Source organism: Neoarius graeffei, chromosome 4 (assembly GCF_027579695.1).
Source record: "Neoarius graeffei isolate fNeoGra1 chromosome 4, fNeoGra1.pri, whole genome shotgun sequence".
NCBI classification, from domain to species: domain Eukaryota; kingdom Metazoa; phylum Chordata; class Actinopteri; order Siluriformes; family Ariidae; genus Neoarius; species Neoarius graeffei.
This window is the reverse complement of record NC_083572.1, coordinates 36,255,691-36,280,862: the sequence shown is the minus strand read 5'-3', so window position 1 is coordinate 36,280,862 and position 25,172 is coordinate 36,255,691. Positions and strand designations below refer to the sequence as shown.

Here is a 25,172-nt window from a genome sequence, read left to right as displayed (position 1 = left end):
CTTTTTGTCCACTGAAACAGGTGCGACGTGATTGTGCATCTAAAAGCATGATTTCTATATAAAATGAATGGACACGGCATGCAGTTATCTCTCATGTGTGGGTCATGCACTTGGCTAACTATTGCAATACTCTGGGCAGTGCTTTTACAAGTTTGCAGAAAAGACAGACTTTTCTGCAAACGTTTTACAACAGTGCTTTGACTCGACCTGTCCGGGAGAGAAGCCCTTTCCATTTAGGACAGACACCTGGATTTGGAACCGCTCCCTCTTTTGCCAGACAAGCTCGGGTAAAAGCCACCACAAACCAAGGCTTCGGCTGCCTTTCGGCAAACCAAATTTCAGATAGAGTCGGCAGCACATTCAAAGCAGCGTGGGAGACGTCAAGTGGACGTCAAGGACATCGCTTTAACCAGGTGGCCATGACTGCACACGGGGCCTCGTGAGAGCGTGGACAAATGCCAGGAGATGCTTCGCTGCACTTTGTTTCAAAACGCATACGCTTCAGGGAGGCAAAATCCTCAGGTTGGATGTGAACGAGTCCAGGCCCGGTGCCAGAATTGAAATATTCAGGGGGCGATCAGTTTATCAGAGGGGGCGATGTTAAAAAAAAAAACGCTCCGGATGGGGCGTGCCTTTGAGCGTGCATAATGGGTGCGCTCATATTATTTCATATGCTTGTGTATTTTCAATATATTTAGGCTACACCTCTGTAAGAGAGTAAGAGTATACAGAGCAAGTAATAAGAGTATTTTTTTAATTTGAACGTATAGGCCCATGAGCTCCTGTCCTGCATTGTCAAAACTGAGCCAACAAATGATCTGAGCCAGGCAGGAGACAGCTCCACATAGCACTCCATCATGAGCGTAAACAACACAGCGCAAAATGACAGTTACACAACGGGTCAATGATCAACCTCTTCATTTAAACAATATGAATATACACTTTTATCTCACCATAATTAGTCCATATCTTCACATAAAATACTGTGTGGGACTGGAAGCATATGCTAGCCTACCTCAGAAGAGTTGAAGCCTTCGGTTGGATGTCGTGTTGAATCTTCTGAGAAGGACATCTCGCCACTCTCCGTTGAATCTCCTGGTTAGGTCATTCTCAAATGCCAGCCTTATCAAGTTCGCCTTTCGTTCATGCAGCATGCTGCGTCTGTGATCACTAAACACTCTTTTCAACGTCGAGAAAGAGTTCTCGCACATAGCAGTCGAAGCCCCAAATGTCATTGCCTGTTTGAAGGCTGCAAAGACCTGAGGCATAGCACTGAATACGCATCTGTGTTTAGTGACAAGTTCACTTAAAGTCATTGGTTCGCCACCCAGGCTCCAGACAAACTCACGCGCAACGGTGAACTGTGTCTCGTTTATTTCAGTGTGACTTAAATCCAATAAAGGTTTCAGTTTTTGGGTGTTCAAAAAATCCTCACTTGCAGGGTCCACGGCTTTCAAGGCACCTGTGTATTTTTGGTTTGTCTCACTAAAACGTGCAGCCATTTCTCCAAGTATACTGTCTATGATGCCAAAAAACAGTCTTTTCCCTTCCTGTTCACTAAATTCCTCTTGGTGGCCTCGAGTCTCCTCGACCACATAGTCTCGGAAGGCTGCAGGTGCCTGTCACAGCCGCTTTGCGGGAGCAGGGGCATCACTGGCAGTCCCAGTCCAGATGTTCTGAAACTCTTCGTCACACCGTAGTCTTCGAAGGCAATCTGTAGCACTGTGTATAAGCTGTACTGCAGTGAGAAGGTCGCAGTTCTCCGCTTGAAGCATTTTGTTTGGTGGGTCCATCAGTCCTAGCACCTTGAGCAGCACCCTGGCCAGAAATAAAAAACTTGGCTCACTGATAGCCTCGTGAAGGCCAGACGCTTCAATTCTTACCTCTGCTGTTATTTTGCATGATCGCAACTCTGTCATGAACCCTGCAAGGCTGGCATATGATTTCACAATTACTGACACAGTGTCCAGGTGCCCTGTCCACCGTTGTTCTAGTAGTCTTTTGAGCTTCTGTCCCATATACTGTGCTGCAACGGTGGGCTTTCGTAGAAACTTATACAATGTGTTGCAAACATCAAAGAAAGATTCGACTGCGTCCTCTGATGATAGGGTATGCACAATGACGAGGTGCAGTTGATGGTTAAAACAATGAATGTATGGGATCTCTCTATGCAGTCTGTCCTGAATGATCCTTTGCATCCCTCCATCCTTCCCAGACATGACACTTGCCCCATCATAGCACTGGCTGAGTATTTTGGCAGTGTCAAGACCAACCCTTTGAACTTCAGTAAGCACCAAATCAGCAAGTGATTGTGCATCGCATTTGTCCGTCGTCAACATCGCCAGAAGCCTCTCGTGGACCCGACATTCACTATTCACGTACCGGATAATGATGCAGATGTTCTCGCACCCTGTTGGATCCTTTGTTCCATCCACCTTGAGTGTAAACCATGCATCCCCGATATCCTGCACAATTTCCTCTGTCACAATCCTAGCCATGAGTTCAATGACTTCATTCTGAATGTCATGCAACACGTATGTAGCGTTTTGGGGGATTGTGCTGTGAATTTTGGCCAGTTCTTTATTCTGTGTTAACGTGTAGTCAAACAAAGCCAGGAACAGTCCACATCCCTTTTTATCTCGGTCATCAGCAGCATCAAGTGTGCCTCGTAAAGGAAGCTCGTTTACAACTAAGAAGACGATAGTGTCCATAATACCACAAATATACAGTCTATTTCGGGAGAGCTGATCAGTGTTAACAAGAGTCGATATCTCTTTGCCTGACGAACATCGCAACTCCTTTTCTTTCCACGCAGTAACACAAGCTAAGTGTTCTTTACTGTTAGCATGCCTGCTAAATCCCTTGGCCTTATCAATGGCATGTCTCCAATTATTGTAGCCCGCTGTAGTGAAAGTACAGTCACTGCCTCCAAATTTTCGACATGCAAAACAGAAAGCAGCTTCAGCCGAATATTCCAACCAATCTCGTCCTGTGTACCAACTACATAAGAACGACCTGTTGCAGTCATTTTTGTGCAGTTTTTTCTTGGGATATGAAGTGAGCTTTGGTTGGGCTGGGTAATCGTAGCCAAGGTCCCCTGGCTGATACAACTTACTACCACGAGTCGTGCTGCTAGTAGACTGAAGAGACGGTTCAGATGGCTCTGCTGAAGAAGTCTGCAAGGCTGTGTCTGGTGGTGCTGCTGGTGAACAATGTCTCGGATCCTCTGGAGGAGGCTTACTAGATTTAATCCACTTTCATATATCCATCTTTAAACCAAGCACTTGACTAGCTGTCTTGAATGGCATTGACACCATGCAATCGACTCAATATACAATATAATGTAGCCTAGCAACCACATATCCCGCGCAACCCTCAACCTATCAAATTGCTTTGAACAATTGCCATTTCAGTTTGTTTTAAAAGTAATTAATGTTGGAGGCGTCATGGCTCAGGTGGTTAAGGCGCCATACCATGAATGCGGGCGACCCGCGTTCGATTCCGGCCCGAGGTCATTTCCTGATCCCTTCCCATCTCTCTCTCCCGCTCATTTCCTGTCTCTACACTGTCCTATCCAATAAAAAAAAAAGGTGCAAAAAGCCCCCCCCAAAAAATATATATCTTTAAAAAAAAAAGTAATTAATTTAGTTTATTTGTTAAATATTTGATATTATTGAATAGTTTAGGCTACAATTTAGCAGTATTTCATTGTTATTATTATAAATTTTTTTTCCAACTCTCGCAACTGAGGGGGCGGGGTGGTTGACTTGAGGGGGCGTCACCCCCAAACGCCCCCTCGTAGCGCCAGGCCTGAACGAGTCTACGACCTAGCCTACTTGATTCACTGGATGTACAACCGTCTAAGGGCAGCACTGCTAAATAAAGCCAGCGCTGTAAAATGAAACCCTACAATGGACTGCAATGACCAGTTTTCACCCATCGTATGGCAAAGAGAATCTCAAACTTACTCATAAGCATGCTGAATTGCGTAGGGAATCATCAAGGCATCCGTTTCAGTACCTTAAGATGCAAAACTGGATTTCAGCGTGGTATCAGTACACCATCCCAAACATCAGTAAGCAGGACTTAACAGACCTCAGGATCAAGATAGAAGAACACTTCTCCACTGGATACCGCTAGCCGAACACTGCTCTGTAGTCCACTCAGCCAGACACCAAAGCGAGACGCATCGTTGACTGCATGCAGGTCTTGTGCTGACCACGTGAGTTGGCAATGTACTTGGGTCACTGTTCAAATACCTATGTGCAGTGATCAAAATAAGACCACCGCCCTGAGAGCACAGGGGCCCAGGCAAAACCAATCCACCACCAGCCAAATACAGGTAGCACTCAACAGGCCTCAAACATCACACCACATGTAGCCAGCAGGATTTGAACCTTGTGTAAGGAAGCCCCAACAGATTTCAAATCTAGCACCTTCACCACTTGGCCATGACTAACAGAGAAGCTGAGAGTCATGTGCGACAAAAACAAAATGTTTGCAGCGCTTACTTTTGCAAAGCCACGTCAGCCGAAGCCTCCGTTTTCACCCACGTTCATTGCTTGCGCCAAGCATGGGCCACGAGGCCCGTCGACAACCTGCTGCAACAAATGTCAGATAAGGCCGCTGCTTACGCCACCCTGATGTGCCATGCCTAGCCCGACTCTGGCACAATGAGCTGCTGACAATGGGCTTGCTGAAATAGCTCAGTAGGGAGCACGTTAGACTGAAGATCTAAAGGTCCCTGGTTCAATTCTGGGTTTCAGCATTGAGGAGTGTGGTTTATGTATATCAAAGGCTGTATTTGTTTTTGGTTTTTTTTGCCTGGGCAATGTCAGTATACGCCAGTAATTTGGTGCTGAAAACAATTCGACAGTTATGTTTTGGTTCCATGGTGTAATGGTTAGCACTCTGAACTTTGAATACAGTAATGTGAGTTCAACTCTCAGTGGAACTTCTGAAGCCTTTGTTTGCAGCATCTGATCTAACATGCCCAGACTGTTTCAACTGCATGCTCCCTTTGGTCGATCATGAGTTCTACTCACGGTTGGGTCATACCAAAGACCATCATAAAAATGGTACCTACTGCTGTCTGGCAAGGCACATTGCAATACAGATGCGAGTGGGGAGACAAACTTTTGCGGTTCCCAGAGGACTAGCCCCCGACTGTAACCTGAGCTATGTAATAGGCGAGAGGCTGAGGGCTACGGAAATCGGTGCTGCCATTTGCGCTGCATGGTGTGGGAAGGACTTTGATTTACTGGTCAGTGGTGCTGCACAGGTGATGCCATTTGCACCAATGCCTTCTTTTGTGTCCACACGGACTCAATACTATTATCTGCATTGGTGTGCGTTCTTGATCCGCGTGAGTGGAGCCCCATAGACATAGAGTGTGAATGCATAAAGAAACTCATCAAGTTGTATTCTGATGGTTTCAGTCCCGTGCGTGCCTGCCACCATACCAGTGTTATAGTAATTACCAGTCATACACACCACCTAGTGGTCAGTGTAAGTAATTACCAGTCATACACATGGCCTAGTGGCCAGTGTTATAATAGTAATTGCCAGTCATACACACCACCTAGTGGCCTGTTAGTCTGGAGGATAAAAATGGTATTATAACCCCCTGCACATCTGGGGTAACAGCTGCCAACCATGTTTTTTAGTTAAAATGGTTCCAAAGAGACAGAAATATGGTGGTTGGCATCTTTGGAAATGCCTCTGACTATCCCTTGGCAGCCATTTTGAAACTGACGATTGGACAATCTTGAATACCTACGTAAATGTATGGACTCCTGAAGCAATCTTCACCATAAAAGTTGTGGTTAAACCTACGTTTTTTGTTCAAGAGATGTTCTGGTATCTACCAACAAGGATTTTATCTGGTGGCCCTCTTGGAATTCAATATGGCTGCCAGAAATGTAATAAAAACATGTAATTTTACCTTCCAGGAAGATACAAACATGATCTTAGTGTCAAAAATTATATGTTTTTGATGGTTAGAAATAATGTGGTTATATTAAATACTGTAACATCCACACTTATCATTAATGAAGCATTTCCAATATAAAATAATACTAAATTCCATGACCATAGCTCATGACCATAGATGAGAGTCGGAACGTAGATCGACCGGTAAATTAAGAGCTTCGCCTTTTGACTCAGCTCCTTCTTCACCACGACGGACCGGTAAAGCGACCGCATCACTGCGGAGGCTGCACCGATCCGCCTGTCGATCTCACGCTCCATCCTTCCCTCACTCGTGAACAAGATCCCGAGATACTTAAACTCCTCCACTTGAGGCAGGACTTCTCCACCAACCTGGAGAGGGCAAGCCACCCTTTTCCGGTCGAGAACCATGGCCTCGGACTTGGAGGTGCTGATTCTCATCCCAGCCGCTTCACACTCGACTGCAAACTGCCCCAGTGCATGCTGAAGGTCCTGGTTTGAAGAAGCCAACAGGACAACATCATCCGCAAAAAGCAGAGATGAAATCCTGTGGTTCCCAAACAGGATTCCTTCCGGCCCCTGGCTGCGCCTAGAAATTCTGTCCATAAAAATTATGAACAGAACCGGTGACAAAGGGCAGCCCTGACGGAGTCCAACATGCACTGGGAACAGGTCTGACTTACTGCCGGCAATGCGAACCAGACTCCTGCTCCGTTCGTACAGGGACCGGACAGCCCTTAGCAAAGAGCCCCGAACCCCATACTCCCGAAGCACCCCCCACAGAATACCATGGGGGACACGGTCGAATGCCTTCTCCAGATCCACAAAGCACATGTGGACTGGTTGGGCAAACTCCCATGAACCCTCGAGCACCCTATGAAGGGTATAGAGCTGGTCCAGTGTTCCGCGACCAGGACGAAAACCGCATTGTTCCTCCTGGATCCGAGGTTCGACTATTGGTCAAATTCTCCTCTCCAGTACCCTGGAGTAAACTTTCCCTGGGAGGCTGAGAAGTGTGATTCCCCTATAATTGGAGCACACTCTCCGGTCCCCTTTCTTAAAAAGAGGGACCACCACCCCAGTCTGCCACTCCAGAGGCACTGTCCCCGACCGCCACACGATGTTGCAGAGGCGTGTCAACCAAGACAGCCCCACAACATCCAGAGACTTGAGATACTCAGGGCGGATCTCATCCACCCCCGGTGCCTTGCCACCGAGGAGCTTGCAAACCACCTCAGTGACTCCGGCTTGGGTAATGGACGAGTCCACCTCTGAGTCATCAGCCTCAGTCTCCTCAGTGGAAGACATGACGGTGGGATTGAGGAGATCCTCAAAGTATTCCTTCCACCACCCGACAATGTCCCCAGTCGAGGTCAACAGCTCCCCACCCGCACTGTAAACAGTGTTGGCAGAGTACTGCTTCCCCCTCCTGAGGCGCCGGACGGTTTGCCAGAATTTCTTCGAGGCCGACCGATAGTCCTTCTCCATGGCCTCCCCGAACTCCTCCCAGTTCCGAGTTTTTGCCTCCGCAACTGCCCGAGCTGCAGCACGCCTGGCCTGCCAATACCCGTCGGCTGCCTCAGGAGTCCCGGAGGTCAACATGGCCCGATAGGACTCCTTCTTCAGCTTGACGGCATCCCTTACTTCCGGTGTCCACCACCGGGTTCGGGGATTGCCGCCACGACAGGCACCGGAGACCTTGCGGCCACAGCTCCGAACAGCTGCGTCCACAATGGAGGTAGAGAACATGGTCCACTCAGACTCAATGTCCCCCGCCTCCCTCGGAAGCTGGGAAAAGCTCTCCCGGAGGTGGGAGTTAAAGACCTCCCCTACAGAGTGCTCGGCCAGACGTTCCCAGCAGACCCTCAGCATACGTTTGGGCCTGCCAGGTCTGTCCAGCTTCCTCCTCCGCCAGCGGATCCAACTCACCACCAGGTGGTGATCAGTTGACAACTCAGCCCCTCTCTTCACCCGAGTGTCCAAGACATAGGGTCGGAGATCAGATGACACGACTACAAAGTCGATCATCGACCTCCGACCTAAGGTGTCCTGGTGCCACGTGCACTTATGGACACCCCTATGCTCGAACATGGTGTTCGTTATAGACAAACTGTGACTAGCACAGAAGTCCAATAACAAAACAGCACTCGGGTTCAGATCGGGGAGGCCGTTCCTCCCAACCACGCCCCTCCAGGTGTCACTGTCATCGCCCACGTGAGCATTGAAGTCCCCCAGTAGCACAATGGAGTCCCCAGTCTGAGCACCCCTCAGTACCTCTCCCAGGGACTCCAAGAAGGCCGGATACTCTATACTGCTATTTGGCCCGTAGGCGCAAACAACAGCAAGAGCCCTCTCCCCAATCCAAAGGCGCAGAGAGGCGACCCTCTCGTTCACTGGGGTAAACTCCAACACATGGCGGCTGAGCTGGGGAGCTATAAGGAAGCCCACACCAGCCCGCCGCCGCTCACCACGGGCGACTCCAGAGAAGTGGAAAGTCCAGCCCCTCTCAAGGAGCTGGGTTCCAGAGCCCAAGCTGTGCATGGAGGTGAGCCCGACTATCTCTAGCCGGTACCTCTCAACCTCCCGCACAAGCTCAGGCTCCTTCCCCCCCAGCGAAGTGACATTCCATGTCCCAACAGCCAGCCGCTGTGTCCGGGGATCAGGTCGTCGAGGCCCCTGCCTTCGACTGCCACCCAATCCACACTGCACCAAACCCCTACTGCTACCTCTGTGGGTGGTGAACCCACAGGAGGTCGGGCCCACGTCACCTCTTCGGGCTGAGCCCGGCCGGGCCCCATGGGCAAAGGCCCAGCCACCAAGCGCTTGCATACGAGCCCCAACCCCGGGCCTGGCTCCAGGGTGGGGCCCCGGCTGCGTCCTACCGGGCGATGTCACGGTCCTGGATTTTTTCTCCATAGGGGTTTTTTTTTGGTGAACTGCTCTTGGTCTGGCCTGTCACCTAGGACCTGTCTGCCTTGGGAAACCCTAACAGGGGCATAATGCCCCCGACAACAGCTCCTAGGATCACATAGCTCCTAGGATCATGAGCTATGTGATCCTATGGTCATGAGCTTTGGGTAATGACAGAAAGAACAAGATCGCGGATACAAGCGGCTGAAATGAGTTTCCTTCGCAGGGTGGCTGGGCGCTCCCTTAGAGATAGGGTGAGAAGCACAGTCACTCGGGAGGAGCTCGGAGTAGAGCCGCTGCTCCTCCACATCGAGAGGAACCAGCTGAGGTGGCTCGGGCATCTTTTTCGGATGCCTCCTGGACGCCTCCCTGGGGAGGTGTTCCAGGCATGTCCCCCCGGGAGGAGGCCCCGGGGAAGACCCAGGACACGCTGGAGGGACTATGTCTCTCGGCTGGCCTGGGAACGCCTCGGTGTTCTTCCCGAGGAGCTGGCCGAGGTGTCTGGGGAAAGGGAAGTTTGGGCTTCCATGCTTAGACTGCTGCCTCCGCGACCCGGTCCTGGATAAGCGGAAGAAGATGAGACGAGACGAGACTAAATTCCAAATTAAAAAAAAATAATAATAATTATATATATATATATATATATATATATATATATATATATATATATATATATATATATCAGATCTGGTCCACCATTCACTTCAAGCATACTGAAATAAAAAAAAAAAAAAACCTACAAATAGAATGTTTTAAAATATTCCAAAAGTCATGGAAAAGCAGAAAAATATAATAATTTAACAACTTTAAATAACCAAAATAACAAATGTAAGCCATAGTTCATAACTGCCTATAGGTTGACCATCGAAGCATTATGGGTATCAAAGAAATTTCACTCCATTACCTGCAATAGATATTGTTTTTTATGAGTGTGCAACATATGTTATGTTGTCCAATCAGAGACCTCCTTTTATTCACTTAAAAATATGATACTTCTAACATTTTTGTTTGATTTTTCTTGGAAGAACTGGAAAAAGCAGCCAATAAGGTCACTTGTTCCAGAGGCAGCAATCAAGAAGATCCTAGAAGGTGTGGCAGTGTACCTGAAAACAGAGAAAATCAGTGGCTTTATTCAACACGAAAGTAGTGTTCCTCCGCCAATTAAACATTGATGTGTTTTGTAACATGATGCATATTATTTATAAAATGGGAGACAAGGTACAGATGTGATATTGTACAAGACAGTACAAGACAGCCTTACAAGACAGTGTAAACTAGATAGATTTCCTGCTTGACAGTTTTTAACACAGCCTGGATGAAGACACCTTGGAGCTGGAACAAAGACAAGAACATGTGAATTTGGTGAAGATATATATTTTATATAAAGTAGTGGGTCTCTATAGGAATGGGGCTAATGGATCCAAAGCTATATTAAATATTGAGTTTTTGCACACATTTCTAAGTCTCACATTTTTAAAAACTGTACACTGAGACACGACTATTTGTGTTGTGGATCCCTTGTTTTTAAGTCAGTCATGGAACCCTTATTCAGCTCCAAGAAGAGACAAAGAGGAGGGGATATTGACTTCCAGAAGTGCTTCATATGTCAACAAGACTGTGGAAGGAACAAAAATGACAAAACTTTACGTCAAGCAAGTGAATCAGGAATGATGACTTTAAAGACCAAAGCTGAAGAACGCATAAGATATAAAGATGAGGAATATTTTGAGTTTTTTTAATATTTACAAAAGCACATGGATCTGGACCCCAACAGCATCAAGTGGCATAAAACATGCTATTCTCAGTTCACAAATGCAACAGAAATAACAAGACTGAAAAAGCAGTTTGAAGCAACAAGGTCAAAACCCATGGTGAATGTGAATGGTCTGCCAACTGCATAAACAATTGTGACCCTGAGGATGAGTAGAGTATCTAGCTAAGAACATGCTCTTGGGTCAGTGATAATTAAGTGTTAGCTGTATAAAATGTACATTACTGAAGCTGTTTAAAAGCATATATTAGTGTTATTAATCTTCAGCCTTGTTAATATTGAAGACATTGCTATGATGTTCTCAATAAACATTTCATATTGCAGAAATAAATGTTCTTGTATGTTCCTTAATTCTTAATTGGTGTCAATACTGTTGATGTCACCAGTAAATTTATTAGCTGTTGAAACATGTGTTTAAACAACAAAATTCTTTATCTCTTTAAAAAATTAATTTCATAATATCATTATTCAGCAGTCATATTGGAATACTAACATGGCTGACATTTCCTGAAAATGTAAAAACTGTACAATTTTGTCTTCTGTACAAGAAGGATTGTGCTTTGCAGCATATTAATTGTTCTTCATTGCTCCCAAGATCTTATTTTGTTAAATATCTATGGCGGTTTCCAAAATGGCTGCCAAAGCAGGGTCATAGGCATTTTCAAAGATGCCAACCACCCTATTTCTACTTGTTAGGACCCATTCTGATAAAAAAAAAAAAAATGGTTGGCAGCTTTTACCCCTAGATATGCACAAAAGTGTTATGGAGTGCCCTATTGAGAAATAACCACCAGACTATGTGTTAGCGAAGCTCCGGCCTGTGTGAGGGGAGCCCCATAGGCATAGAGTGTGGATACATAAAGAAACCCATTAAGTTGTTTTCTGATGGTTTCAGTACTGTGTGTGCCTGCCACCACAGGAAACCCAACAACTAGTGAAGTGAGGAGTGAAGTGTGAAGTAGAGTAGTAGTCGGGACAGTACAGTAGTGAGTAACTTGTCGCTGTTGTCGCCCGATGTCACTGTGTCGCGTACTCGCGTACCTGCCATCACAGGCAACCCAATGATGGAGGGAAAATCTCCATGCATGATGCACACATGTCATGCCTGAATTTTTTTTTTTAAATAATTCTTGATATAAAACAAAAGAGGCTGGGTACTGTATGATATAAGAAAATTCTACAACCAAGAAACAGCTGGGAGCTCTGCTTTTAGGCAGTGCCTCAATCAATATATTTGTATTACCAACACCAGCAGCTGTTTTTTCTCTCACTTTAATGAAATACTCCAGAAAGTGTCTGTTATAAAATAAACAACCAAAATATTTTGAATTGACTGCGAGATTACATTGCAGACTTTCAGTTTGAAATCATGTGCATTTAAAGGAGGGTTTCTCTTCCATCTGCCCAACCCCCTCCCTCTCTCACTACACATGCGACTCCTGAGATACCAGTGACCCCATCTTGCCACCATCGCCTTCTGGCTTGATCCTTCAGGATAAATTCTATGTATGTAAAATTTATATCCAGAATTTATATATTTCTGTAAAGCTGATTTGTGACGATGTTCATTGTTAAAAGCATTCTACAGGTAAAATTTAATTTAATTGTATTTTATTGTCATTAAATTGTATGAGCCAACATACAGAGAGAAGGTGAAGTGGGTCAGAGGACTACAGTAGAAGCAACAATCCATGGAGGAAAACAAAAGAGATGATTTTTGACCCCAGCAGGACTCACAGTCCCACACTGATCAATCTGTGCTCTTCTGTTAGTGTGATCATGGAGACAGTCTTGGGGTGCACATGACAGAGGATCTTATCTGTGCCAGAAAATCCCAACAGTGTCTCACTTTTCTGCAGAGACAGGAAAGCAAACCTCACCCCTCCTAGCTTCAATACATTTAGGGGAACCATAGACAGCATCCTGTGCAACTCTGTGAGTATCTTCTCTGAAAATTGCATTCTGTGTCAAAGCACAAGCCCCTAGAACACATAATGGAAACCACTGGAACCTTCATCAGAGTTTCTCTTATATATATATATACACACACTACCGTTCAAAAGTTTGGCGTCACTTTGAAATGTCCTTATTTTTGAAAGAAAAGCACTGTTCTTTTCAATGAAGATCACTTTAAACTAATCAGAAATACACTCTATACATTGCTAATGTGGTAAATGACTATTCTAGCTGCAAATGTCTGGTTTTTGGTGCAATATCTCCATAGGTGTATAGAGGCCCCTTTCCAGCAACTATCACTCCAGTGTTCTAATGGTACAATGTGTTTGCTCATTGCCTCAGAAGGCTAATGGATGATTAGAAAACCCTTGTACAATCATGTTAGCACAGCTGAAAACAGTTTAGCTCTTTAGAGAAGCTATAAAACTGACCTTCCTTTGAGCAGATTGAGTTTCTGGAGCATCACATTTGTGGGGTCGATTAAATGCTCAAAATGGCCAGAAAAATGTCTTGACTATATTTTCTATTCATTTTACAACTTAGGGTGGTAAATAAAAGTGTGACTTTTCATGGAAAACACAAAATTGTCTGGGTGACCCCAAACTTTTGAACGGTAGTGTGTATACATGTTATTTCACCTCCCTCACTGCCATCACCAGGACAATGATAACATTTTAACATAGCCTATGGAAATCCAAAGTTTACACATTATCATCATGCACAGAAACTGCAAAACTGCAAAACTAGTTTTAAAACCGCTAAGTTCCAACTGTTAAACATAGCGAGAGGCTGGGCTACGTGTGTGTGTGTAAAGTGTAAACCAGTGCATCCTGACTTTCTAACTATGCCTGTGTGTTGCGTGAGCGGCAGTCAGTCAACAACTCTTCGCAAAGTTTCCTTATGAAACAATATGCTCGCTGAAATTATGGCAGGGAACGCCAGATTAAACATTAAAACTGCCTTCTGAGCACTGTATCTACAGGCTGCCACCGAAAGAAGGAGGCTACCAGAAAGGCATCACTCCGTACGATTTTACTTTCACTACGACATTACTTTGAACAGACTATCAAAAAATTGCAAGGTGATATGATAAAGTAAGGCACAGTTTACTTACAGTCATTTTTTTTTTTTTGAAAAAACAATGCAATCGTTTTCTGTCTTTTGGCACCCTTCATCATGCCGTGTTGGGGTCCTGAACTAGGAGGAGCTGTCCCCGATATGCCTGTCAAACTTGTTGTGGGTAACTATAGCAACCAAGCTCGAGCTCGCAACCTGTGCAGTCTGCGCAGTTGCAACTATGTATGTACTGCTGTGTACCTCAATAAACCGAATGGTAATTAGTCTTTTGATTTTTCCGTGAGGTTTGCCTTATGCAAAGAAAGACAGCATAGACGTTTTTTCCTCCCTATAAGTGGGGGGGACCGAATGAGGTGAATTTAAATCTGGGTGGGACGAATCCCCCCCGTCCCCCCCTCTATCTGCGCCCGTGGGCTACTATAGTATGGGAATTACTATTTTTGTGACTGTACAGGATTTATTTTATTTTAATTATTATTGGCTATTATTATTTTTGGCAGCCTGGAAGGCAATAGTTTGGACAATTCTCGATAGTCTAATGTATGTCAGTCACAAATCTTTTTTGTTTAACAACACCAGGTTACGGTGTAGTCTATATTTTTAAGTTTTTGTTGCCTACTAAACGTGAGCCACTTTTGTTACCTACTTCTTTGATAAATGTTAGCATGTTTGTTGATTAACGATACCTGATGGATATGGGCTATGGAATTGCATTTTATAGGCCTAAATGTAGGGTGGCACGGTGGTGTAGTGGTTAGCGCTGTCGCCTCACAGCAAGAAGGTCCTGGGTTTGAGCCCCGGGGCCGGCGAGGGCCTTTCTGTGTGGAGTTTGCATGTTCTCTGCGTGGGTTTCCTCCGGGTGCTCTGGTTTCCCCCACAGTCCAAAGACATGCAGATTAGGTTAACTGGTGACTCTAAATTGACTGTAGGTGTGAGTGTGAATGGTTGTCTGTGTCTATGTGTCAGCCCTGTGATGACCTGGCGACTTGTCCAGGGTGTACCCTGCCTTTCGCCCGTAGTTCGGCTGGGATGGGCTCCAGCTTGCCTGCGACCCTGTAGAAGGATGAAGCGGCTAGAGATAATGAGATGAGATGAGGCCTAAATGTTAGTAGGCCTACGGGTATGCTAAGCTAAAAAAAAGACTTGCTACGGTGTGAATATTGGATGGCCTGTTTTTTTCCCTCCTTTCCTTGCCTACTGTGAATGGTCACGACCAGGTTTGGTGACTTCTTTTAAGTTGGTGTAGCAACTGTTTATGGTGTAGCAAATGCCTAAGAAATGACCTGATGACTGATGGGCTGTGGGATTTTGTTGTTGCCCACTGAGTGGCATAGCCACATGACTTTATAATGTCGTTGACGTTTGTGTTGAAAATCCTTCGGTTAACAATAAACAACATATTTGAAATAATAATTGTTTTGAATTATTTCTTGTCTTATTTAATGAAGGTTGTAATAGAATTAGCCTACATTTGGCTTAAGCTGAATGAGACAGAGACATAATTTTATAGCCATTTGTTAAACAGCTGACAGGGAATGTAATTAACCGTTCCGGGAACAAAGCTTTTTGTTCTAACCAGTTCAGGAACGTCTATTTAATGGTGGAACCCAAAACTGGAAACGTTAAAATTCCATTTCTGTTCAGAATGAACCAATAGGAAAAAAAATTCTGGTTCAAAGCCCTGGTCTGTGTGGGTTTCCCCCACAGACATGCGGTTAGGTTAATATGGGATGGCCTTGAGCGAGGCACCTAACTCCCAACTGCTCCCCGGGTGCTGTTAGCATGGCTGCCCACTGCTCTGGGTATGTGTGTGTGCTCATTGCTCACGTGTACATGCATGCGTGTGTGTTCACTGCTTCAGATGGGTTAAATGCAGACAGGAAATTTCACAAGGGTGTGATAAATAAAGTTGTGCTTTTTTCTTTATGTGTTGATTAAGTAATGTATATGTGTCTTTTGATACTAAGAAATGTGAGAAATTTTAAATTTTAGCTCATGTAGGAAAGTGGTTTAAAAGGGAACCCCCACACACACACATTTGATGTTTGTTTGCTTTTGTTCATTTGTGGTTTGTCGTGGCAGCTCCGAAGTAGGTAGTGCAGTGGTAGTGTTCAACACCAATCAACACCAATACACGATTCGCCTGCACACAGCAACACCAATACACGGATACGCTCGGCTCCGCAGGCATCCTGCGCTCCAAATCACTCCACCCTGAACAGCGAGTGCCCTCTGGAGGGTGCGCACTCCGGCCCTGCGCAGCTCATAGAGCGCGCGAGTGGAGTGCACAAGCAGTGATTCGGGACTGAGCCGCTGTGTGTGTGATCCCAGCGCATATCACTTACCACTTGCAAGTGGAAGGATGGCAAGCCTAAAGACAATCATAACTACACAATGGGCAGTATTTGCATCAGTATTTGCAGTATTTTCATACTTTTATACTCTTTAATGAAAGGTGATACAAGGCGGAAGTCCGCGCCGTTTTTCAGCAGTCGCGTCACATGACCAACGCCAGCGAATCAGGAAGGTGGATGTCATAGTGACGTTGTCCAATGACGACGCCAGCTAGAGCTCAGCACAGCGTATCCATGTATTCTCAATGTTTACACAGCACCGGACCAGACACGATCTAGATTGAATACGTGGACGCTGGCGGATTCCCGTTTCCCGGCGTTTCCAGGCGTTTTAATGTAAACGGACAGTGCATCCGCGAAGAAAACGAGACAGATACGGTCTAATGTAAACTTGGCCTTAGTTGCATCCAGAGAACCTGGTGCAGATGAACAATACAGCCCTGAATTGGTGCAAAGGAAGTTTCTTAGAGCTGTGGGGACAGGACTCATTAGTGACAATGTAAAATACCAGCTCAAAACCTACCTGGATGACGTGACTGTCACTGATGATATGTTGATTGCTAAAACAAATGAGGCAGCTAGTATTGAGTGGGAAAGACAACAGAAATAAAAAAAACAGTAAAGACCTAAACGTGAGAGAAATCAGAGCTGAAGTGCAGGTGACTCCAGGGGCCACGGTTGGAGCAGTCGGTGGTCAAGAACGGGCATCTTCCACGGCCATGAAAGGTAAAACAGTCCAAACACAGCCACCTGTGACTCACAGAGAATATGAACTCCTTGACATGATCAGACAGTTAAAGAAGGAGGTGCAAGAAATTAAAAAGGTCACGTGTGAGTCTCCTAGACCCTATACTCAGCAGCGAGCAAGCAGGAGGCGTGCCTGCAGGACCTGCCAAGACGACAATAAAGGCAAACAGTGTGACCACTGCTTCAAATGTGGACAAAGTGGTCATCTGTTTCAGGGATGGAGGACTGGAAGGAGGGGTGCTGATAAAGCAGGACAGGTAGACATGTTAGCTAACACTGTGACAGCTACACCAATGCCACCTGCTGAAAAAGACAATTGAAGTGAACAGCTCAGAGACATGTACAAGTTAGTCACCAACAGTATTCGACATTTAGAGTCAAAAGTGGCTGCTAGAACACAGGACACAGCATTGCAGCAAAATAAAGCAGTTAGTGTCAGTCTTATTTCCCCATAGCAAAGAACACAGTTACTCAGCCTAGTGGGGAAAAAGTATATGATTGCCTGCCTGATAGATGGGGTTGAAACAAAGGCATTGTGGGACACTGGATCTCAAATCTGTCTCATGAATGAGAAGTGGAGGCAACAGCAAATTCCTCATGCTACAGTCAGGGATCTTGCTGAGATAGTGGACCCAGATTTCTTGAATGCGAGGGCAGTTAACCAAACACCAGTCCCTTTTTCTGGGTGGGTTGAAGTTACATTTAAGTTGCCCTCAGAGAATGCAAAACAGTTAGAACTCTTAGTGCCAGTGCCGGTATCAGATGAAGATGGGGTGGCAGAGCAACCACTCATTGGTTATAATGTGATTGAGTATGTGTTAGCAAATGGCATAGAACCCCCTTGTGTCATCACAAATGCAGTTAGTGCAGCATTCTCCTTCGATTGTAAGAAAGTTTCTGAAAATAATGAGAAGTGGGGACGATGGCCTAGGTGAAGGGGTGGTGAAAGTGGGAAGGGAGATTCTGTCTATTCAGGCAGGTCAGACCAGGACAGTGAAGTGCAGTGTTAGGGCAGGCACACTCCCAGACCAACAAGATGTTCTCTTCGAACCCTGTCCAGCTGCACCATTGCCAGATGGGATGAAAGTGAAAGAAGGTGTAGTGCGCTTACAGAGAGGAAGCTGGTCACGTGTCACTATTCCAATCACAAACAGCACTACACATGACATCTTGCTACACCCAAGAACCATACTGGGACAGACACAGAGGACAAAAATTATCTACCCAGCAGACACAAAGCCAGTTGAAGTCAATCAGACAGACACAGAGACCTCAAAAACAGAACAGACACCAGTAGTAGAAAATAAAAAACAGGATGAGAGTGAGAACAAGTGGGACCCTCCAGTTCCCCTCAGTCACCTTCCCCTAGCACAACAGCAGCAGGTCAGACAGCTTCTGAGAGAGGAATGTGGAGCTTTTGCTCGGGATGGACATGATGTGGGCACAATTCCCTCGCTACAGCTCAAGATTCGCCTGAGTGACCCCATACCTGTAAAGCGCACATACAACCCCGATTCCAAAAAAGTTGGGACAAAGTACAAATTGTAAATAAAAATGGAATGCAATAATTTACAAATCTCAAAAAGTGATATTGTATTCACAATAGAACATAGACAACATAGCAAATGTCAAAAGTGAGACATTTTGAAATTTCATGCCAAATATTGGCTCATTTGAAATTTCATGACAGCAACACATCTCAAAAAAGTTGGGACAGGGGCAATAAGAGGCTGGAAAAGTTAAAAGTACAAAAAAGGAACAGCTGGAGGACCAAATTGCAACTCATTAGGTCAATTGGCAATAGGTCATTAACATGACTGGGTATAAAAAGAGCATCTTGGAGTGGCAATGGCTCTCAGAAGTAAAGATGGGAAGAGGATCACCAATCCCCCTAATTCTGCGCCGACAAATAGTGGCGCAATGTCAGAAAGGAGTTTGACAGTGTAAAATTGCAAAGAGTTTGAGCATATCATCATCTACAGTGCATAATATCATCAAACGATTCAGAGAATCTGGAAGAATCTCTGTGCATAAGGGTCAAGGCCGGAAAACCATACTGGGTGCCCATGATCTTCGGGCCCTTAGACGGCACTGCATCACATACAGGCATGCTTCTGTATTGGAAATCACAAAATGGGCTCAGGGATATTTCCAGAGAACATTATCTGTGAACACAATTCACCGTGCCATCCGGCGTTGCCAGCTAAAACTCTATAGTTCAAAGAAGAAGCCGTATCTAAACATGATCCAGAAGCGCAGACGTCTTCTCTGGGCCAAGGCTCATTTAAAATGGACTGTGGCAAAGTGGAAAACTGTTCTGTGGTCAGACGAATCAAAATTTGAAGTTCTTTATGGAAATCAGGGACGCTGTGTCTAAAGAGGAGAAGGACGACCTGAGTTGTTATCAGCGCTCAGTTCAGAAGCCTGCATCTCTGATGGTATGGGGTTGCATTAGTGTGTGTGGCATGGGCAGCTTACACATCTGGAAAGACACCATCAATGCTGAAAGGTATATCCAGGTTCTAGAGCAACATATGCTCCCATCCAGATGACGTCTCTTTCAGGGAAGACCTTGCATTTCCTCATGCTACAGAATGATGCACCAAATGTTTTCTATGAGTGAAAGATCTGGACTGCAGGCCGGCCAGTTCAATACCTGGACCCTTCTTCTATGCAGCCATCATGCTGTAATTGATGCAGTATGTGGTTTGACATTGTCATGTTGGAAAAAAGACCTAAGACAGTTGAGCAACTAGAATCCTACATTAGACAAGAATGGGTTAACATTCCTATCCCTAAACTTGAGCAACTTGTCTCCTCAGTCCCCAGACGTTTACAGACTGTTGTAAAGAGAAAAGGGGATGTCTCACAGTGGTAAACATGGCCTTGTCCCAACTTTTTTGAGATGTGTTGTTGTCATGAAATTTAAAATCACCTAATTTTTCTCTTTAAATGATAAATTTTCTCAGTTTAAGCATTTGATATTTCATCGATGTTCTATTCTGAATAAAATATGGAATTTTGAAACTTCCACATCATTGCATTCCATTTTTATTTCCAATTTGTTCTTTGTCCCAACTTTTTTTGGAATTGGGGTTGTTCATATCAGTACCAAAGCCACTTCACAAAGAGGTAAAAGAGTACTTAGAGGACTTGCTGAACAGAGGCTGGATAACCAAGTCTAAGTCTCCGTACTCCAGTCCAATCGTGTGTGTACGGAAAAAGAATGGGAGCCTCAGACTGTGCATCGAGTATAGGGAGCTTAACAGGAAGTCCATCCCCGACTGCCATCCAATACCCCGCATACAATAATAATAATAATAATAATACATCTGTTTTGTATAGCACTTTTCATGGTACTCAAAGATGCTTTACAGGAGGTTCGAACATACACACATATACACACACACACAAACACACACACAGACACACACAACAGATAACAATAATAGACAAAGAAATAAAAATAAAAATATAATAAAAAATAAATAAATACAAATAAAAAAGTCCACCAAGTAGGGGTCAGGATGTAATTCCCGTGGTGTAGCAGCCACAGTCCCACCAAAAGGCGCACGAAAACAGGTCCCACATCTCCAGCACCGCCGCCAGCAACATTGCTCGAACACCACGCCATGAATCCACAATGCGAGCAGAGAAGCTCCGCCACGCAGAGCGCTGGTGTGTTCCAAGCCACCTGCACAGCTGCCGCGACACCACTGAGCAACATCGCTCGGAACATCATGCCAAGCATTAAAGCACAGAGCGCTGGACAACCACAATGTAAAATGAGCAACAAGCTCACTGCAGTCCACAGCTGGGAGTGCAGGCATCGCTCACGGCGAACCAAGGCCTGGAGGGAACCAACACCCAAAACTGGGTCCGGAGCTACACCACAACCGGCGGACAAAACACTCAAACAAACATCAAACCACACAAACACACAGAAAAAAATAGAAAAAGAAATAAAATAAAACCAAAAAGCTCCGGTGAGAAGTGGCAGCTAGAACGCGCATGACGTACTCTCAACCGGAAACCGGAAACGCCCCAAAACGTTCCGGAAACCGGAAACGCCCAAGATATGCTCAACAGCCTGAAAGGGAGTTCTTGGTTTTCGCTTCTCAACCAAGGGAAGGCCTATCATCAGGGGTTTCTAGAAGAGTCAAGCCATCCTCTCACTGCATTTATCACACCTTGGAGTCTATATGAGTGGGTGAGAATCCCTGTTGGGTTATCATCTGCACCGGCAGAGTTCCAGTGATCAATGGAGGAATGCTTGACAGGCCTCAGGGACGAAATATGTTTGCCTTACCTGGACAACAACTTATTCCATTCTCAGGCATTTGAGGATCACCTGAACCATTTGAGGAGTGTGCTGCACAGTTATCAATGCCACAGGATCAAGCTGACTCCCAGAAAATGTGAAATATTCAAAAATCAGGTGAGATTTCTCGGGAGGCTGGTCACCAAAGATGGTCACACAATGGACCCTGCAGACATTGCTCCAGTGCAGGCCCTGAAGCAGCAGGAACCGACCACAATAGGAGAGTTGAGGAAGCTACTGGGGTTTATATCATATTATTGCAGTTACATCCCAAACTTCTCCCGAATAGCAAAGCCTCTCTATGATCTCTTCTCCTCAGATAAACCAGTAAAGGGAAAGTACAAAGAAATCAGACACACCAGAAAGAAATAAAAAGGTGGAGGACAGTTACCATCATCTCATCCTATCACATGGTCTGCGGAACATCAAGAGATACTAGCTATCATCATCATCAAGAGATGCCAGCTAAGTGACTTTCTCTCCCAGCTACCAGTGTTAGGGTATCCTGACTTTGAACAGTGTTTCATATTACATTGTGATGCATCACAAGAAGGGCTTGGGGCAGTGCTTTATCAGTGACAGCAGGGAAAGCTGGTAGTGGTTGCATATGGATCAAGGACTTTGACAGCCCCAGAAAAGAACTACGACCTTCACTCTGGAAAATTAGAATTTCTAGCTATGAAATGGGCCATATGTGAGAGGTTCAGAGACTATCTTTTCTATTCACTGCCATTCACAGTCTATACGGATAATAATCCTCTCATGTATGTACTCATCACAGCTAAGATAAATGCAACTACCCACAGGTGGGTGGCTGAACTTGCTGACTTTCAGTTCTCCATCAAGTACCGCCCTGGCAGAGCTAATGGGGATGCCGATGGTCTGTCATGCATGCCTTTGGACATGGAAAAATACATGTCAACATGCACACAAGATGTGCAGCTCGATGTGATGAACAGTGTAACGCAGGCTGTAACTGTCAATGCACAAGAAAGTGACCCCTGGCTTTGTCCAGTAACCATTTCCACTGCTTTAGTTGAGGAGAATAATGAGGTGACCTCAATGAGGGAGATCCCTAAAACAGTGTTGAGAGAGGCTCAAAAAGAGGATCCCGTGATTGGAGTGGTGCTCAATCATGTGACATCAAAACAATGGCCAAAGAGTATAAGACGACCTCAGAATAATAAAATAGCAGCTCTGGTAAGAGAAAGACAGAAACTGCATCTTGGTGATGATGGGCTGCTGTATAGGAAAACTGCTAGCAGGTCACAACTGCTTCTGCCTCAAAAGTATCATAAACAGGTTTACAAAGAACTCCATGAAGATATGGGCCATCTTGGAGTACAGAAGGTTATTAACCTCATCAGAGACCACTTTCACTGGCCTCACATGCAAAAGGATGTTGAGCATTACATCACACGAGTCTGCAGCTGTCTGAAAAACAGGCGTCCTAACAGGGCAACTAGAGCCCCACTCACAAATATCATAACCACCTATCCTTTCAGCTGGTTTCTATTGATTTCTTGCACCTGGAGAAATGTAAGGGAGGATATGAATATATCCTGGTTGTGATGGATCATTTCACTTGTTTCGCCCAGGCTTATCCCTGCCGCAATAAAGCAGCTAAAACAGCCACAGAGAAGATATATGGAGATTTTGTGCTAAAGTTTGGTTTCCCCACAAGACTCCATCATGACCAGGGCAAGGAGTTTGAAAACAAGTTGTTCACTAAACTAGAGGAATACAGTGGAGTGAGGGGGTCAAGGACTTTGCCATATCACCCACAGGGGAATGGCCAGATGGAAAGGTTCAACAGGACACTTTTGGCTATGCTCAGAAACCTGCCTGAGACTGCTAAGGCAGACTGGAAATCCTCACTGGCAAAAGTGGTCCACCCTTATAACTGCACATGCAGCGAGGCCACTGGCTATGCACCCTATTTTCTCCTGTTTGGTCACAACCCAAGACTCCCCACTGACCTCATGTTTGGCCTCACAGGAAAAAATCAAAGCTCATCTCACAAAGACTATGCTGAGAAATGGAGGACGAGAATGACAGAAGCTTACAAGCTGGCATCCAAATCGGCCTGTAAAGAGGGAATGAGAGGTCAAGCTCTTTATGACAGGAAAGTTTATGGTGCAGAGTTGCTGCATGGATGCAGAGTGCTGGTCCGAAACCTGAATGAAAGAGGTGGTCCTGGGAAACTGAGATCATTCTGGGAGGATAGAGTCTATGTTGTCACACAAAGGAAACACCCAGACAGCCCAGTGTATGAACTCAGGCCAGAAGATGGAAAGTGGCATGTCAGAGTCATGCACAGGAATCTTATGTTACCATGTGACTTTCTCCCTGTTGAAGCAGTGGACTCACCTGAACCAGACAAAAATGGAGGAAAAAAAACAGTAAACAGAGACACGAGGAAGGGGAATATAGTTCAGGGAATGAGGATGAGAATAACTGGAAATCTATCACTGGACTACAACAAAGACCCAGCAGACAAGTGAAAAGTGCTCTCAGGGCAGAGGCACAGGAGTTCCATCCAAACACGATGGGAGCAGTAGCAGAGGATCATGATGAAGAGGACGGTGCAAGTCAACAGCAGGAACAAGAGGATGAAGTTGAGACACCAGAGCAGCACGTTGGGATACCATACACTCTGAGTGAAGAGCAATCTCCTGAATCTGCATCCAGTGATCAAGAAGAAGAAGAACCTGATCATCCTGCTGCACAGAAAAAGTATCCTTTCAGAGCAAGAAAGCCAAAAATGATGTTCACTTATCATAGGTTAGGACAGCCTACTATGTCATATAGTTAAGTAGAAGGCAAGTTGTGGAGAGAACATGGAATGTGTAATTTCCTCAGTTCAGACTTTAGAGGTTAGATGAGGTGCAGTTAAGCAGTATTATTATGCAGTTCATTCACATAGAAGTGTTATTGTTTAAGATGTCAGACAATGAGGTGAATGTGCTTAGAAACTGTACCACATGTTGGTTTAGACAGAAGGCCATTACTATGTAAAGCAACCTTACTCTCAGGAAAGATGCAGATACCCGTGCTTATGGCGGATGGACCCGTGGACTATTATCGTGCACAATAATATCTGCTGCAAACATGTGACATTAACAGGAGATGGATGTCATGTGATAGACTGGTTACAGTTTTGTATCTAGATGGACATTGATGAACTCTGACTCCTTCATAGACATGAACTTTCTTGATGCGGTGCATTAATACCACATGTGGACTGTACATCATAATGTGAATTGTTAACCTCATAATGTTGAGACGCCATTACATTTTGGAGGGGATAGTGTAGGAAAGTGGTTTAAAAGGGACCCCCCCCACACACATTTGATGTTTGTTTGCTTTTGTTCATTTGTGGTTTGTCGTCGCAGCTCCGAAGTAGGTAGTGCAGTGGTAGTGTTTCACCACAAGGGGGAGTGCAGTGATTTTGAGTCGCTCTCAGTCGGCGGAACTAAGTGTTGTGATTTTGTTGTTTTCAGACGGAGAAAAAGAGTGGAGCGCATGATGGAAAAAAATATTGCTGTGTGTTTGTGTAACAGGCGCAATAAACAACTTATGAACCCCCCAGCACGCTGTGATTCTTCAAGTGTGCTACACTCACCTGGACCAAAGGTCTGGTGGGCTTATGCCATGGGCTGCTGAGGTTAGTGTAAAGAGGTAGGGTTGGTTTCCTGCAACAGGACTTGAAAAATGTGACAAATAATATCTTGAAACTTGGTATATAGGGTGGGGGATATAGATGACTCTGTCTTCTTGTCTTTTTTAACTTGTAATTTTCTCAATCTCATGCTTTTTCCATGTACATCTTATGGAGTTCTTGTCCCGAATTTCCTAGTGCTACCTAGTCAAAAGTTGGAATTGTGTAACCAGGAACTTACAAATATTGACAGTATGATAAGAATCCTTTTGAGCTTTAATTGAAGTAATTTTGTTGATGGTGTCAAAGGCTCAATGATAGAGGCTTGAGTGTAACATGTTTTGAAGAAACTTCTCCTTCCTCAGCAGCAAGAACTCACAAGCACCACTTCTCTCAGGTCCCAATATTTTTAGATCAGAACCTGAG

The 25,172-nt window shown here is 45.1% G+C and overlaps 1 non-coding gene across 1 annotated transcript; it reads left to right on the top strand.

Annotated features, from left to right (window-relative positions):
* Positions 1 to 4,695: 4,695 nt before the first annotated feature.
* trnaf-gaa (transfer RNA phenylalanine (anticodon GAA)) lies at positions 4,696 to 4,768 on the top strand. Its single transcript has one exon. It is a non-coding gene; the product is annotated as a tRNA-Phe (tRNA).
* The last annotated feature ends 20,404 nt before the right edge of the window (positions 4,769 to 25,172 follow it).